The sequence below is a fragment of the Macaca mulatta genome, chromosome 14 (assembly GCF_049350105.2).
Source record: "Macaca mulatta isolate MMU2019108-1 chromosome 14, T2T-MMU8v2.0, whole genome shotgun sequence".
In the NCBI taxonomy this organism is placed as follows: Eukaryota; Metazoa; Chordata; class Mammalia; order Primates; family Cercopithecidae; genus Macaca; species Macaca mulatta.
The window spans coordinates 121,927,993-121,944,653 of NC_133419.1; positions in this window are offsets into that span (position 1 = coordinate 121,927,993).

Here is a 16,661-nt window from a genome sequence, read left to right on the forward strand (position 1 = left end):
TTTTTTTTTTTTTTTTTCTGAGACAGAATCTTGCTCTGTCACCCACACTGGAGTGCAATGGCACGATCTTAGCTCACTGCAACCTCTGTCTCCCCGGTTCAAGCAATTCTCCTGCCTCAGCCTCCTGCGTAGCTGGGATTACAGGCATGTGCCACTATACCCTGCTAATTTGTGCATTTTTGGTAGAGATGGGGTTTCACCATGTTGGCCAGGCTGGTCTTCAACTCCTGACATAGTGATCCACCCACCTCGGCCTCCCAAAGCGCTGGGATTACAAGCATGAACCACTGTGTCCGGCCTAAGAAAAAGCTTTCTAAACAACACAGATTGAAATAGAGTAAAGCGGATAACGACAACAACGAGAAATGCTACTGAAATCAAATGTAGCATGATCACCTCTGTGGTGGGCCTCTTACCTGGGTGCCCTATGCATGTGCTACGTGCTTATTTTGCTTAATGCTAATATAATCTCTTAACATAGACTAATGTATAACACTATTCATGTCATTTTCCACCATCCCTAATGTGAGAGATTGTAAAATCCAAACACCTTTACTAATATGTATGCTCTGGAATATGTTTATGCTTCTGTAACAAAAATATTCATGAAACTCAACAGAAGGGTACTCCAGATCTAGTCTAGATACTGTGGAATTTATTTATTAAGAATTTTTCTTACTGTTCTGGTGAAATATGTATTCATTAGGATGCTCTCAAACAAACAAAATAATTTGACTTAAACAATAAAAAGCTGACCGGCTTGCATTTACCCAAGTCCAGAGACAGGCTCCATGTTGATTGATTGGTTCAGAGGCTCACTTGGGTCAAAAACTTAGGTTCTTTCCATCTCTTTGCTCTGTAACCACCTGGTCTCTATCATTTGAAACACGGTTCTCACAGCAGCGGCTGCTGCCACCATGCCTGCTGCAGCAGGGAGGTGTGGCTGGAGCTGTACGTTCCACGGAGCTGGTGGGAGCTCCGCCCCTTCTGAGTTGAGGCGGGAGCTCCCCGGGTGTCCCTGCAGTCTCCCAAACCATGGCTGCAGGCCCAGGCCTCCTGCTCTACGGAGCCTCCCTGTGCTCTTGGGGGTCGGAGGGTGGGAGCAGGCAGGATCTACCCTCCCGGGTACAGCAGTAGCTGCCTGACCCACGACTGCAGACCTGGCCTCCCGCTCCAAGGAGCAGGCAGGAGCAGGCAGGGACAAGCACGAGTCCCACCCCTTCCAAGTTAGCGGGGGGTGCACACTACTCCCTGGGTGCAGCTGCCACTGCCCTCCCAGGTGCAGGACTCGGGCATCTCTGCAGCCTGCACCCTCAGGGACCTGGGAAGACCCCTGTCCCGCAGGCTCCGGGGTGTCTGCTCCTGCTGCCTGACCGCTCTCCGCTCTGGGCCTGCTCCAATCTCTGAGCGAGGTTGGGGCCAAGTCCCGGGACCATAAATGGCAGTGGGAGGCAGACAGATTCTTGAGCAGAAGGGGTTGGGTCCCCAGTAAGGCCGCACTTTCAGGCCAGGGAGGGCCTGAAGGCTGGGGGTGGGGTGTCCAGTCCCACAGATCAGAATGGGGACCTGTGGTGCCTCCTCCAGGCCTGTCCATTGCTGCTCATGGAACAAATGGCTAGCGCTTCCTCCCCTATGAGGTCCAAAAAAGCCTGCAGCTCAGCCAGAGCAGGGTGGAGTGCAGAGGACAGAGAGATGATGGGATGACCAGCTGCAGAGAGGAACTACCCTCTCTGCTGAGAGCTTCAGAGACCTACAGAGGCTTCCAAATGATCTGCCTGCAGAGATGAGCCACCCTTTCCAGGGCTCCTCTCTGCTGAGAGCTGAGCACTCGAGGAGAGGGCCTGATTGGAGCCAACCACTTTGCTCATCTTCGTTTGATAATACACTGCGTTCATACTCATAGAGTGATCTAACCTTGAGTAACTGCATGATTATATCTCATGAACTTGAAGTGGAGGTAAGGACAGCACTTGGGCTTAGATGAGGGCTGCTGTAGAAGGAGTGATTCATTGCCCAGCAAGGGAAAATGCAATGAAGAACAGCTCTGAAGGAATGTGCCACAGCACCTGGAGTGAGGGAAACAAAATCGCCAACAAGAGGTGAAAGTGATGGGGATGAAGAAGGCTGGGACCTCACAAATTGCCTACGGTTGTTGTGGGTTTTTTGGGTTTTTTTTTTTGTTTTTTGGTGTTTTTTTTTTTTTTGGAAACAGGGTCTTGCTGTGTTGCCCAGGCTGGAGTGCGGTCAAACGATTTTGGTTCACTGCAACCTCTGCCTCCCAGGTTCCAGCAATTCTCCTGCCTCAGCTTCCCAAGTAGCTGGGACTATAGGCAGACACCACCACACCGGGTTAATTTTTGTATTTTAGTGGAGATGAGGTTTTACTATGTTTGCCAGACTGTTCTTGAACTCCTGACCTCAAGTGATCCACCCACCTCAGCCTCCCGAAGTACTGGGATCACAGACCAGTCACTGCACCCAGCTTGATTTTTAATCTTTCAACAAACTAGAGTGAGAATGAAGAATTTTACTGTGCTTCTGAAAACAAAGAATTCTTTACTTGGTTAATGAAATTTTTGTTTTTGTTTTTGTTTTTCCTTTGTCTTTGTGTAATGGTTTCTGAATGGGCTCTTTTTGAATAAAAGCCTTTCTTCCTAGGGCAATCCTATAGTTAGGGTATTTCTGCATGTGAGATTCTCTACTTCACCACTAGATGGACCTACTTGATATTTTGTCTTCGAGAAAAGCGAAATAATTTTATATTGTGAGGTCTTTCTGACAAAGATTTAAACTGCTCACCTTAAAGATTTGAGGGTTTAAAACAATAAACAAAATCATTTACAAAACAATGAGTAAAATGTACTTATATATCTAAATAATGTTAAAAAATGAAACACTTGTATAACTGCCTCCTGGCTTAAGAAAATATAACCAAATAAATCCTTGAAGCCAACTATGCTTCCTCTCTGATTTTTCCCTTCTTTTTCCCACCTGCATAAATCACTATTATAAATTGTAAATTACCGGCTGTTAAAAAATCGTTTTATAATATGATATATCTCTAAACAAGATGTTTAATTTGTTCAGGTCTCGAAACTTGTATAAAATAACTCGCATTGTATTTATTTTTCTCTGACTTGCTTTTTTCATTCATTATTCTTTTTTTGAGATTCATTTACACGGATACATTTAGCATTTTAAAAATTGCTCGATGGTATTGTTTTATAAATAGACTAAAATTCATTTCTCCATTTTACTGATTTTGGACTTGCTTGTTTTCATTGAATATTATGATTTTAAGATTTTCATTTAACTCATGCAGCTGAGATTAAGGTAGGTTAAACATTCCTGATTTATCTGTATCTAAATCAGGTATCTGTATCTAAATCTTTTTCTAAATCAGAATCAGAAGTGTCAATCTTGGGGTTCTGCTCCTCCAGTTTCAATCTTGGGGTTCTGCTCCTCCAGTTTACTCTTTTTTTCTGCTGGATTGCATTGATTTGGGCTTGTTTCCATATGTGTTTTAATAATTTTTTTTAAATTACAAATACATGTTCCTTCAGCAGAAATCTCTGAAAACAATGTTTTCATTTTTATTTCTATGATCTTATATCTTTAATTAGCCACTAGAATTTCTTCACTTCTCCCATCTGGAGCTCATTTCACTCACTGCCCTATTTGGCTACTACACTGTCACTGTCTCCAGCAATGAGGAAGCAGGCATCTTTTCTTTGGGGCAAGGGATCCACAGTCTATTGTCTTCTCCAACAATGAGTATGTTGGAAAGCTGGATGGCAAGGCTGTTGCCATTGACATCTTTCACATGAACTACATTAAAAGAGTCAGGTTGCCTCTCTCTTTCTCTGGCGCTCTCTTTCTGCTGGTGATTACATCGATCTGTTCCAGGTTAGCACTTTCAGTCAACATACATGGGTTATCAGAACTTGGTGAAATGGCTAATTAATTTGACCAAGCTCCAAATCAGTCTGGAAAATGTCAGTCTGGGTGATGCCCACAGAGATCTTTCTTATTTCTCAGAACTTACACTTGGCCTCCTCAGGCATAATTTGATGAACATCAAAGTGACCTCTGGATCACAAATCAGATGGAAATTCTCACCGGCCTTGTCAATGCTGAGGGCAGGCATAAAACTGGCAAGGTAGCTCACATGACTGTGGAGCCTGCCATCCGTTTTAATAACCCACTGCATGCACATCTTTTTTACTTCCTCTTCTGTAAGAAGCACACTTGTGCTTGTTTCTTGGTGAAGTGGTGAGAGGGAGCAGCTTGATAGGGCCAGTGGATGTCCAAAGGGCAAACACACCGGTCAGTTTTTCAGCATCCAGTGCTTTGGAGCTGCTGCATACTTCAGGATGATGAGTCATAGCTGTTCTAAGTACAGAAAGAGCTGAAATCAATGTTTTAAGTGAATTTCGCAGGGAGGATTTGCTTTGCTTCTGCTAGGAATTGGGGTGATACCTGAGGCTATTTTGAAATGAAATACTGGCATGGTGGTATTCTGATCCTGCAGTTAGCATGGATTACGTCACCAAACCAACATGAATGTGGGTTTGTGGTTTAAAATTCAGAGGAGATTTCCCCTGTTTATTCTAGAGCCAAGCCCAAACAGACAAGTTTGCCTTGGAGTGGTTAGATTCCACATCAAATCTTTCAAGTTCTGGCTTAGGCGAGAATCTTAGATTCAACTCCCCATCCTTCTTGGGATCCAAACTTTGTCTCCTATCCATTACAGGCTATCGAAACTCACGTTCCAGGCTTTCCAATTTTGAGTCACAAGAGACTGTTGCTGCTACCCTGTCAACAACGATAAACCAGGAAGCTACAAAATCAGAGTATCATAGTTTTTAAAACCCACAAAAGACCTGAGGAGAGAAACCTAACTAAACTAAAATCTAAACCTAAAAATCTCGAAAGAGTCCTTCTTTTCAGAGTAGAGATCTATGGTTGTTTCCATCCTAGCAGAACAACTAAAAGAGAAAGGAATACATCGTAATAGATGGTAAGGAGAAACTGGCTATATTTACTGGCTTTTTAATGACTGCCTGTGAACTAGCGTGATGAATTAGAATCCCAAGGAGCCCTAACCACAGAAGGAGCAGGCCCCTATCTGCCAGGTACCATCATGTTCCAGTGTTGCACACAGGCCTTCATCAAAGGAACATAGATAGTACACGGAAGGCTGAGAGGAGAGCAGAAGAGCTTAGAAAATACTCAGCCCTTTCCCAAATTAAGATATTTGGCTAGAATGATTAAGCTTATTGAGGAAGGCATGTGGAAAGCCAAGATAGCTGAAAGGGAAGCCTCTAGTGCCAAACAGTTTGCCAACTTGTAAATGCAAATAAATAGTTCTTGAAGGAAATCAAAAGTGCTAGTCCAGTTAAACCACAAATGATTAGAAAGATCAGCCTTACTGCTGATATGGAGAAAGGTTTAATGGTCTGAATAGAAGATTAAACCAGCTACGACATTCCTTTAAGCCAAAGCCCAATCCAGAGCAAGGCCCTTAACATCAAGGCAAGGCTCTCCATCAGCAAGATCACAACTTTCTAAAGGCTCAGATGATCATTACCTGGTAAAGCTGGGAGAAGTACAGAAAGAGGAGAAAAACCTCTCTAAGGCACTCTGAACTCTCAATTGCCAAAAGTTGGAGTCAGAGAAGGAGAGCTGAGAGAAATCCCTTCAAGGCATGGTAAGCCATTACTGAGAGCAAAGCAGTGACCATCCAAAGACTGGAAGCAGGCCAGTAGGGCATAGAGGTGGTGTACAGACAAATCTCATTTTATTGTGCTTTTCTTTGTTGAATTTTGCAACTGTGTGTGTGGTTTTGTTTGTTTGTTTTTTTCACAAATTGAAAATGTGTGGCAACTCCATACTGGGCACCATTTTTCCAACAGCATTCACTCACTTCATGTCTCTGTGTTACATTTTGGTATTTCTACACTATGTTTAACTTATTATTATCACTGTATCTGTTATGGTGATCTGTAATCAGTGATCTTTGATGTTACTATTGTAATTGTTTTGGGACACCATGAACTGTACCTGTATAAGACACTGAACTTAATCAATAAGTGTGTGTTCTGACTGCTCTACCAAGCAGCCATCATTCTGTTTCTCTCCTTGGACCTCCCTATTCCCTGAGACACAACAACATAGAAATTAGTCCAATTAATAATCTTACAATGGCCTCTAAGTGTTTAAGTGAAAGGAAGTGTTTCACATCTCTCACTTAAAATATAAAACTAGAATGATTAAGCTTAGTGAGGAAGGCATGTGGAAAGCCAAGATAGCTGAAAGGGAAGCCTCTAGTGCCAAACAGTTTGCCAACTTGTAAATGCAAATAAATAGTTCTTGAAGGAAATTAAAAGTGCTAGCCCAGTTAACACACAAATGATAAGAAAGATCAGCCTTATTGCTGATATGGAGAAAGGTTTAATGGTCTGAATAGAAGATTAAACCAGCTACATCATTCCTGTAAGTCAAAGCCTACTCCAGAGCAAGGCCCTTAACATCAAGGCAAGGCTCTCCATCAGCAAGCTTACAAATTTCTGAAGGCTCAGATGAGCATTAGCTTTTTTTTAGCAACAGTATTTTTTTAAATTAAGACATGTACATTGTATTTTTAACATAATGCTAATGCATGCTTAATAGACTACAGGATAGTATAAACATATCTTTTATGTGTACTGGGAAACCAAAAAATTGGTATCACTCACTTCGCTTGTTATTTTGTGGTGGTCTGTAACCAAACCTGCAATATGGCCATTCTATTAGTCTGTTCTCATGTTGGTATAAGGACATCCCCAAGACTGGGTAATTTATAAAAGAAAGAGGTTTAATTGACTCACAGTTCTGCATGGCTGGGGAGGCCTCAGGAAACTTACAATCATAGAAGAAGGGGAAGCAAGCACATCCTTCTTCACATGGCAGCAGGAGAGAGAAGTGCTGAGCAAAAGGGGAAAAGGCCCCTTATGAAACCATCAGATCTCATGAGAACTCACTCACTATCACGAGAACAGCATGGAGGTAACCAACCCCATGATTCAGTTACCTCGCACTGGGTCCCTCCCATGACATGTGGGGATTACAGGAACTACAATTCAAGATGAGCTTTGGGTGGGGACACAGCCAAACCATATCAGCCATATAAGGAATGAGACGGAACTGAAGAACAAAGAAATTCTCAGTGACTAAAAAACTGGAATCCAGACTGTGAAGCAGAGAGAAATCTCTCATGGTTCAGAAAAATTGTCTGTGCTATAACTTAGCAAGGAAATTTCTGATGTCTTACTTGTACTTACTTGGTGCTTTTGCAGAGCTAGAGATTCTTAGAATTCTGACAGAAGAAGGGCTGAGTAATTTTCTGGGGAAAATATCGTTTACTTCAGTCTCTTTTGTTCTTTTATGTGCTACAAAGCACAATTAAACGAGGTATGTCTGTATACCATCTCTCTATGCCCTACTAGCCTGCCTCCAGTCTTTGGAGAATCACTGCTTTGCTCTGGAAAATGGCTTATAGAGCCTTGAAGGGACTTCTCTTAGCTCTATTTCTGTGCCTCCAACCTTTGGCAATTGCTGCCTTGCATTTAATGAAAGCTCAGAGTGCCTTAGAGAGATTTTTCTCCTCTTTCTGCACTGCTCCCAGCCTCACTGGACCAATGTCAATTTGGGAAAGGTCTGAGCACAATATACAATCAAAACTGTGAGAAGCCTGAGGTGAATCACTTGAGCCCAGGAGTTTGAGACCAGCCTGGACAACATAACGAGACCCTGCCTCTACAAAAAAAAAAAAATTAGTTTGGCATGGTGGTGCAAGCTTGTGTTCCCAGACAGGTGACTCACTTGATCCTCAAGTAGGAGGATCACTTAAACTTGAAAGGTTGAGGCTGCCATGAGTCATGATCATGCCACTTGCACTCCAGCCTGGCTGAAAGGTAAGACCTTGTTTCAAAGCAAAACAAACAAACAACAACAACAATAACAAAGATGAGACACACAAAAATGCAAGAAAATTGAACCCATGATTATGACAGGAAAGAAGCAGACCTTGAGGTAGATCAGATGTTGTAATTATCAGGCACGGATTAAAAATAACCATGAAAATGTATTAAGATGGAAAAGCTAGAAAACATTCAAGAACATATGAGGAATATCAGCAGATATGACAACTATAAACATGGACCAAATAGAAATGCTAAAAATAAAAAATATCTATCATAAATAAAAAATTCATTCAATGGTATCAGTAGCAGCCTAGACACAGGAGGAAAATTTCTGTAAACTTGATAAAAATCATAAAAACTGAAATACAAAAGTAGAAAGCAGAAAATACAACAAATGGGACTCATATATGTCATTAGAGTAGCAGAGGAAAGAAGAGAAAATGGGGCAAAAGAAATTATTGGAGAGAGAATTTAGATTTTCCAAAATAGTTTTAAAAAACTGTCAACAAACTTCAGGCAAGTTAACTGCACAACCCCTACATAACACACTTAAGAACATCAGATCCAACCTGCTGAAAACCAACGTAAAGAGAAAATCTTAACAGCAACCATTAAATATTACATACAGAGAAAAAACAATAAGAATTATTGCTGACTTCTCATCAGAAGTAATACGAGCCAGAAGACAACGGAAAGACCACTTTTAAATGCTTTCAGAAAGAATGTCAGCCTAGAATTCTACATACAGTAAAATACATCCTTCAAAAGCAAAGACAAAGACATTTTCAGATGAATGAAAGTGGAGCTATTTTATCTCCAAAAGATCTGCACCATAAGAAATGTTAAAAGGGTTGTTCAGGCTGAAGAGAAATAATACCAGATGGAAGCTCAGAACTGAAGGAAGGACACAAGGAATAAATCCAAAAAGAAAGTTTCATTATGTTTAAGAGAATAAAAACATACATATATCTAAATTTCTTCAAGAGTTTATAAACTACTTATAGCAGAAATAATATGTTTATATAATATAAGTTATATTATTGTGGGGTTTGTAACATCTGTGGAAGTAAAATACACAACAAAAACACAAAATATGTGGCGGTAGGGGGTAAACAGAACCATACTGTTGTAAGATTCTCATATTGTTCACAAAGTAGTATAAAGCTGTTTTAAGACAGACTATGGTAAGTTGAAGATGTAGATTGTAATCTTTAGGACAACAATAAAAACTAATTTTATCGGTATAGCTAGAGAAAGCAAAATAAAATTATTTTTAAAAACCCCACACAACTCAATTCATTTAAAAGAAGGTGAGAAGCCTACCCTGGCTGCAGGGTGATAAGCATATCAACGAGTGATGAACAGGGGGTTGGGGCAAAGTGGCCACAGTGGTTTGAGGGCTGCAGGTGGACTGACACCTCCATATGCCCAAGGGCCTCAGCAGGCTGCTTAACTCATTTAACTCATCTAACTCATCTTCAGGTAGCATCGTGTTGGGAGAATTGTGGCACCTGGAGTGGCTGTACACGCAGAAGTTCAGTAGCCCGGATGAGCTGAGCTCAAGTTTGTGATGTATTAAAACTAGCATCTCACTGATCCCCTTCCTTGCTACGTTCTAAAGCTGTTTTTGCCATTTACATGAGCTTTTAGCCTCTTGGTGAAGCTTTATGTATTTGCAGGTCGCATTGCTAACTGTCTGAGTAACTCAATGAAAGCCTTTTTCTGAAAAGGTGAACATTTTAGTTTACACAGTCAATTGCTTTTTCTCAATGTATCAAAAATTTTATACCATTTTTAATATGTATGAGTGTGGGAATATAATACAAAGATATGTCGAATGGGAAAAAGCTGGCCAAATTAGTGTTTCATATCATTCATGGTAAGATAATAAACTTTTAAAAAAAGATTTTGGATGTAAACTAGTATATTAGAAAGCAAACCACTCTCCTTTGTTCAAACAATGACTACCTTAAACCCTGCTATATTTATTAAAATACTTTATTAATATTTTTTTAGAAGAGGGAGAAAAGGAGAAACAGAAAAACAAGTTGCAAATCAGGACAAATAAAAATAAATTCTGAGATGGTATACGTCAGTCTGACAATATCAATAATTACATCAAATATTAATGGACTAAACCCAAGCTCTAAAATAGCAATCATCAGCTCAGGGGAAAATGCCAGCTCCAGGGTTCCTTTTCTCTTGAGGGAATAGCTTTTAAAAATTATTTCCTCTGGTGCAGACTCTGCAGTTTGTTGGCTCCTCAAAAAAACTAAATATAGAATTACAAAAGGATCCAGCAATTCTACTCCTTAATATATACCTGAAAGAATTGAAAGCAAGAACTCAAATCCATACTTGAACAGTAATGTTCACAGCAGCATGATTCACAATAGTCAAAAAGTAGGAACAATCCAAAAGGCCCATCAACAGGTAAACATAAAGAAAATGGGGTGTATATATACAATGAGATATTATTCAGCCTTAAAAAGGAACAAAATGCTGATACATGCTACTTAACATGGATGAACCTTAAAATTACTATGCTAAGTGAAATAATCCAAACACAAAAGGATAGATGATTGTATGACCCCACCTATATAAGGTATCTAAAATGGCAAATTCATAGAGACAAAAAGTAAAATAGAGGTTACTAGATGCTAGGAGCAGGTGAGGAATGGAGGTTATTGTTTAATGAGTACAGAGTTTCTGTTTAGAATGATGAAACAGCTCCGGAATTGCAGAGGTGACAGTTGTACGGTATTGTAAATATGCTTAATGCCACTGACTTCTACTTTAAAATGGTTAAAATGGTACATTTTTATTTATGTGTATTTTACCACAATAAAAAATTGGGGGAAAAAATCTGACTTCCAATTATTTCCTCTCCTTTATGCTCTAGTTGTTATGCTTTAAAGCATGTTTTTCATATTTGATTTGGGCATGGATATATTTTGCCATATTACCGAAAGTGGCAGACAGGGGCTCTAAATATCTTTTAAGTTTTTTCTTTACCTAATTTTCTTTCTTGTCTACTCATTCCCGATATCACTCCTTCTCTCTCTCTCTCTCTCTCTCTCTCTGTCTCTCTCTCTCTCTCTCTCTCTCCCCTCCCCCTCCTCGAATGAGTTATCTTCACTAACCCTAATTCTTCTTCCTTGCCATTCAGGCATTTGTCATTACATTCTAATCTCACTTCTGCAGTTCCACTCCCCTTCCTCTGTAGTCATTCATCATGCTTCTGTCGCCATAGTCAAATCTAATGATGACTTTTCAGACCTTATCTTAATTGACTTCTGCCCACACTTGGCATTGTTGATTACAATGTCACTTTTTAAACACTCTTCAGCCTTGCGCTCTGTAAAACCATACTCTCCTGGTCTTCCAACCTCCAATTTCACCTTCTAAGTCTCCTTCACTGGACCTTTTTCCTTTTCCTTTTCCTCAGCTCGACCCTTAAATTTCCATGCCTCCTAAATTTCTATTTAAAAATATCTTTTAGTTTTTACTCTAGGTGCTCTTCTGGAATATTTCATCTACTTTTTTGTTTTTAACTATCACCTCTAATGGAACTCACCAACTGTTGCCTGTGGGCCAAATGCAGTGCCCAGAAAAGAGAGGTTTTATTGTTGTTGTTTTTTTAATTTAATGCCTTAAATAGGATTTGTAATGTCTAGGTTGTCATAGTCTCTGTGACTCCATATATGTTTATACTCCCTATATTTTCATATCTAGTTCTGATATATTTTCTCAGCGCCCGGTCTATAAATCCAATTACCAAGTAAATGTTTTAATCTGCTACTGCCCTTCAGAACATGCCCAAAATTGAATTCATGCTCCTACCTGACAAACCTGATCTTCCTGCTTATTGTCCCTTAGTTGAGTGGTAGATTTTATTGTTAGTCCGAGCAAACACACCAGTCCTTCTTGACTTTAGATAGAAGATATAAAGAAACAATGCCTGCAATAACTCCAGACCTTAATTGTTCTGCTTCATCCTTGTAAAAACTTCACTTTAGGTACTCATGACTTTTAACCTAGATTATTTAAATAGTGTCTTAATTTGTCTACTTGCACTTTTGCCATCCTAAAAATTGTCCCCCACGTTGCTTCTAAAATTACCTTTCTAATACACAATTTTTTTCTTCTCTCCTTTCCTTAAGTCTTTAACAGCTTCTCATTGTTTACAAAATGAAGACCAGGTTCCCTAACTGTACCCATCTGTCTAGCCCATCTCCTGTAATTCTTTGTCATATATATTATATCTCAATAATTCCAAATTATGTAAGTTTCTTTGGATATATAGTTCCATACCTGAAACACTCTCTTCTTGTGTCTGATAATTTATGATTCAAAAACTGGCTCAGGTATAACCTCCTCTCCTCATCTTATCTGAGATTTTCCTCCCTACAGAGTTATCATTCACCTCGTGTAATACCGCTGTATTTTGGATATACTTCTGTTATTACATGTACCACATGTACTATATGGTTTAAATTTTTCATATATCTTTCATTGAGGTATGAAGAACTTGTAAAATTCTCCTTTTTAAAGTGTACACTTCAGCAGTTTTCAGTTTATTCAGAGAGTTGTATAACTATCATCACTATCTAATTTCAGAACATTTCTTCACCTCAAAAAGAACCCCCCATACCCATTAGCAAACCATCTCTAATCCCCCCCTCCACCTCCCTGCCTGCAGCCCCTGGCAAACACTATCTACATTCTGTTTCTGTAGATTTTCCTATTCTGGACATTTCACATAATTAGAATCATGTAATATGTGGCCTTTTGTGCCTAGATTCATAATGTTTTCAGAATTCACCCGTGTTGTAGTATGGATCAACACTTTATTCTTGTTAATGACCAAATAATATTCTGTTATATGGATGAATATATCTATGTTTATACGGTCATCGACTGATAGACTTGCATTTGCTTCTGCTTTTTGGCTATTATAAATAATATTGCTATGAATATTCATAAACAAATTTATGTGTGGAGACATATTTTCAGTTCTCTTGGATATATTCCAGGAGTAGAATTATTGGGTAACATAGTAATTCTGTGCTTACCATTTTGAGGAACTGCCAAACTATTTTCAAAAGCAAATACATCATTTTACATTCCCATCAGCGATATTTGAGAGTTCCAGTTTATCCACATCCTTGTCAACACTTGTTATTACTTGACTTTTTGATTATAGCCCACTTAGTGGGTATGAAGTGGTATCTCACTGAGCTTTTGTTTAGCATTTCTCTTATGACTTGTTATGTTAAGCAATTTTTCATGTGCTTATCGTCCATTTGTTTATCTTCTTCAAAGAAATCTTGGTTCAAATAATTTGCCTATTTTAAAAATTTGGTTGTTTTTTCCTTTTTTGTTGTAATAATTTTTTATGTAGTCTTGATATAAAATGCTTATAGACGTATTATTTTCTCCCGTTCTGTGGGTTGTCTCTTCACTTTGTTTTCTTTACTGTGCAGAAGCTTGTTAACTTGCTATGATCCCATTTGTCCATTTTTCTTTTGGTTGCCTGTGCTTGTGGGGTATTACTGAAGAAGTATTTGCCCAGACCAATGTCCTGGAGAGTTTCATCAATGTTTTCTTATAGTAGTTTCAGAGTTGGAGGTCTTAGATGTAATCCTTTAATCCATTTTGATTTGATTTTTATATGATGAGTGATAGGGGTCTAATTTTCATTCTTCCGCATATGGATATCCAGTTTTCCCAGCATAATTTATTGAAGAGACAGTCTTTTCTCCAGTGTGTGTTCTTGGCACCTTTGTCGAAAATGAGTTCACTAGGTGTGTGGATTTGTTTCTGGGTTGTGTATTCTGTTCCATTGGTCCATGTGTCTGTTTTTATGCCAGTACCATGCTGTGTTGGTTACTGTAGCTGTGTAGTATAATTTGAAGTCAGGTAATGTGATTCCTCCAGTTTTGTTCATTTTGCTTAGGATAGCTTTAGCTATTCTGGGTCTTTTGTGGTTCCATATACATTTTAGGGTTCTTTTTTTCTATGAGGAATGTCATTGATATTTTGATAACAATTGCATTGAATCTGTAGATTGATTTGAGTACTATGGACATTTTAATAATATTGATTCTTCCAATCCATGAACATGAAATATCTTTCCATTTTTTGGTGGCCTCTTTGATTTTTTTCATCAGTATTTTATACTATTCATTATAGAGATCTTTCACTTCTTTGGTTACGTTAATTCCTACATATTTAATTTTATTTGTGGCTATTGTAAATGGGATTACTTTTTAATTTCTTTCTCAGTTTGTTCACTGTTGGCATATAGAAATGCTACTGATTTTTGTATGTTGATTTTGCATCCTGCAAGTCTACTGAATTTGTGTATCATTCTAACAGTTTTTTGGTGAAATCTTTAGGTTTTTCAAAATGTAAGATCATGTCATCTGCAAATAATTTGACTTCTTCCTTTCCAATTTGGATTCCCTTTATTTCTTTCTCTTGTCTAATTGCTCTAGATCGGATTTCCAGTACTGTGATGAATTACAGTGGTGAAAGTGGTCATCCTTGCTATGTTCCAGATCTAAGAGGAAAGGCTTTTGGTTTTCCCCATTCAGTATGATACTAACTATGGGTCTGTCATATATAACTTTTATTATGCTGAGGTACATTCCTTCTACACCCAGTTTTTTAAGGGTTTTTATCACAAAGGGATGTTGAATTTTATCAGATGCTTTTTCAACATCAATTGAAATGATTATATGGTTTTTGTCCTTTATTCTGTTGATATGATGTATAACATTGATTGTTTTGTGTATGTTAAACCATCCTTGTATCCCAGGGATAAGTCCCACCTGGTCATAATGAATGATCCTTTTAATGTATTGTTGAATTCAGGTTGTTGATCTTTTGTTGAGAATTTTTGCGTAAATATTCATTCAGGATATTGGCCTGTAGTTTTCTTTTCTTTTTCTCTCTTCTTTCTTTCTTTCTTTCTTTCTTTCTTTCTTTCTTTCTTTCTTTCTTTCTTTCTTTCTTTCTTTCTTTCTCTCTCTCTCTCTCTCTCTCTCTCTCTTTCTTTCTTTCTTTCTTTCTTTCTTTCTTTCTTTCTTTCTTTTAATGTGTCTGTGTCTGGTTTTGGTATCAGGGTAATACTGGCCTTGTAGAATGAGTTTGGAAGTACTCTCTCCTCTTCCATTTTTCAGGATAGCTTCAGTAGGACTGGTGTTAGTTCTTCTTTAAATGTTTGGTAGAATCTAGTAGTGAAGCCATTGGGTCCTGGGCTTCCTTTTACTAGAAGACTTTGTATTATGGCTTTGATCTTGTTACTTGCTATTGGTCTGTTCAGGTTTTGAATTTCTTCATGGTTCAATCTTGGTAGGTTGTTTGCGTCTAGGAACTTGTCTATTTCTTCCAGATTTTCCAATTTATTGCCATACAGTTACTCATACTGGACACTAATGATGTTTGAATTTCTGTGGTATCAGTTGTAATGTCTTCTTTTTCATCTCTGACTTTATTTAATTGGATCTTCTTTTTTCTTAGTCTGGTTAAATATTTGTCCATTTTAACTTTTCAAAAAAACAAATTTTTATTTCATTGATTTTTTTGGATTGTTTGATTCATTTCAATTTCATTTATTTCTGCTCTGATCTTTATTATTTCTTCTACCATTTTTGGGTTTAGTTTGCTCTTGCTCTTCTCATTTTTTAAGGTGCATCATTAGATTGTTAATTTGATGTTTTTCTTCTTTTTGGATATAGACACTTAGAAGTTCAAACTTCCCTCTTAGTACTGCTTTTGCTGTATTCCATAGGTTTTGCTATGTTGTGTTTCCATTATCATTTGTTTCAAGACATTGTTAATTTTCTTCTTAGTTTCCTCATTGACTCACTGGTCATACTGTTTAATTTCCATGTATTTATATAGTTTCCAAAATTCCTCTTGTTATTGATTTCTAGTTGTATTCTATCATGGTCAGAGAAAATGCTTGATATTATTTCAATTATTTGAATCTTTTAAGACTTGTTTCTTGACCTAACATATTGTCTACCCTTGAAAATGATCCATGTGCTGAGGAAAAGAAAGTGAATTCTTCGACTATCGATGAAATTCTCTGCAAATATCCATGAGATCTATTTGGCCTATAATACAGGTTAAGTTCAATTTTTTTGTTGATTTTCTGTCTAGAAGATCTGTCCAATGGTGAAAGTGAGGTGTCGAAGTCTGCAGCTATTATTGTATTAGAGTGTATCTCTCTCTTGAGCTCTAATAATATTTGCTTTATATATTGGGTGCTCCACTGTTGGGTGCCTTTATACTTAATACTTAAGTGAGCAGCAGTCTGCAAGGTGGCAGTCAGTGATCACTGAGTGGCAGTCTGATTGGCAAGTAGCAGTCTGCAAGGTGGCAGTCAGCAAACAGCAGTCAGCGAGGCAGCAGTCAGCAATCAGCTAGTGGCAGCCTGCGATTAGTGGGACAGTGATTGGCAGGACAGTGATTGGCAGGACAGTAATTGGTGGAATGGCAGTCAGCAGGCTGCAGTTGGTGGAAGAGTAGTTGACAGAATGATGAGCTGAGAGGCGGTGAACTGTAACACCCATCCTCTACCACTAGCCAAAGGCTCTTTTCAGAGCAATCATTTTTCCTGGCATGCAGTGGCACCAATCAGATGGGCAAGTGGCCATTGTGCCACTGGTTTGTGTGGGCCCCACT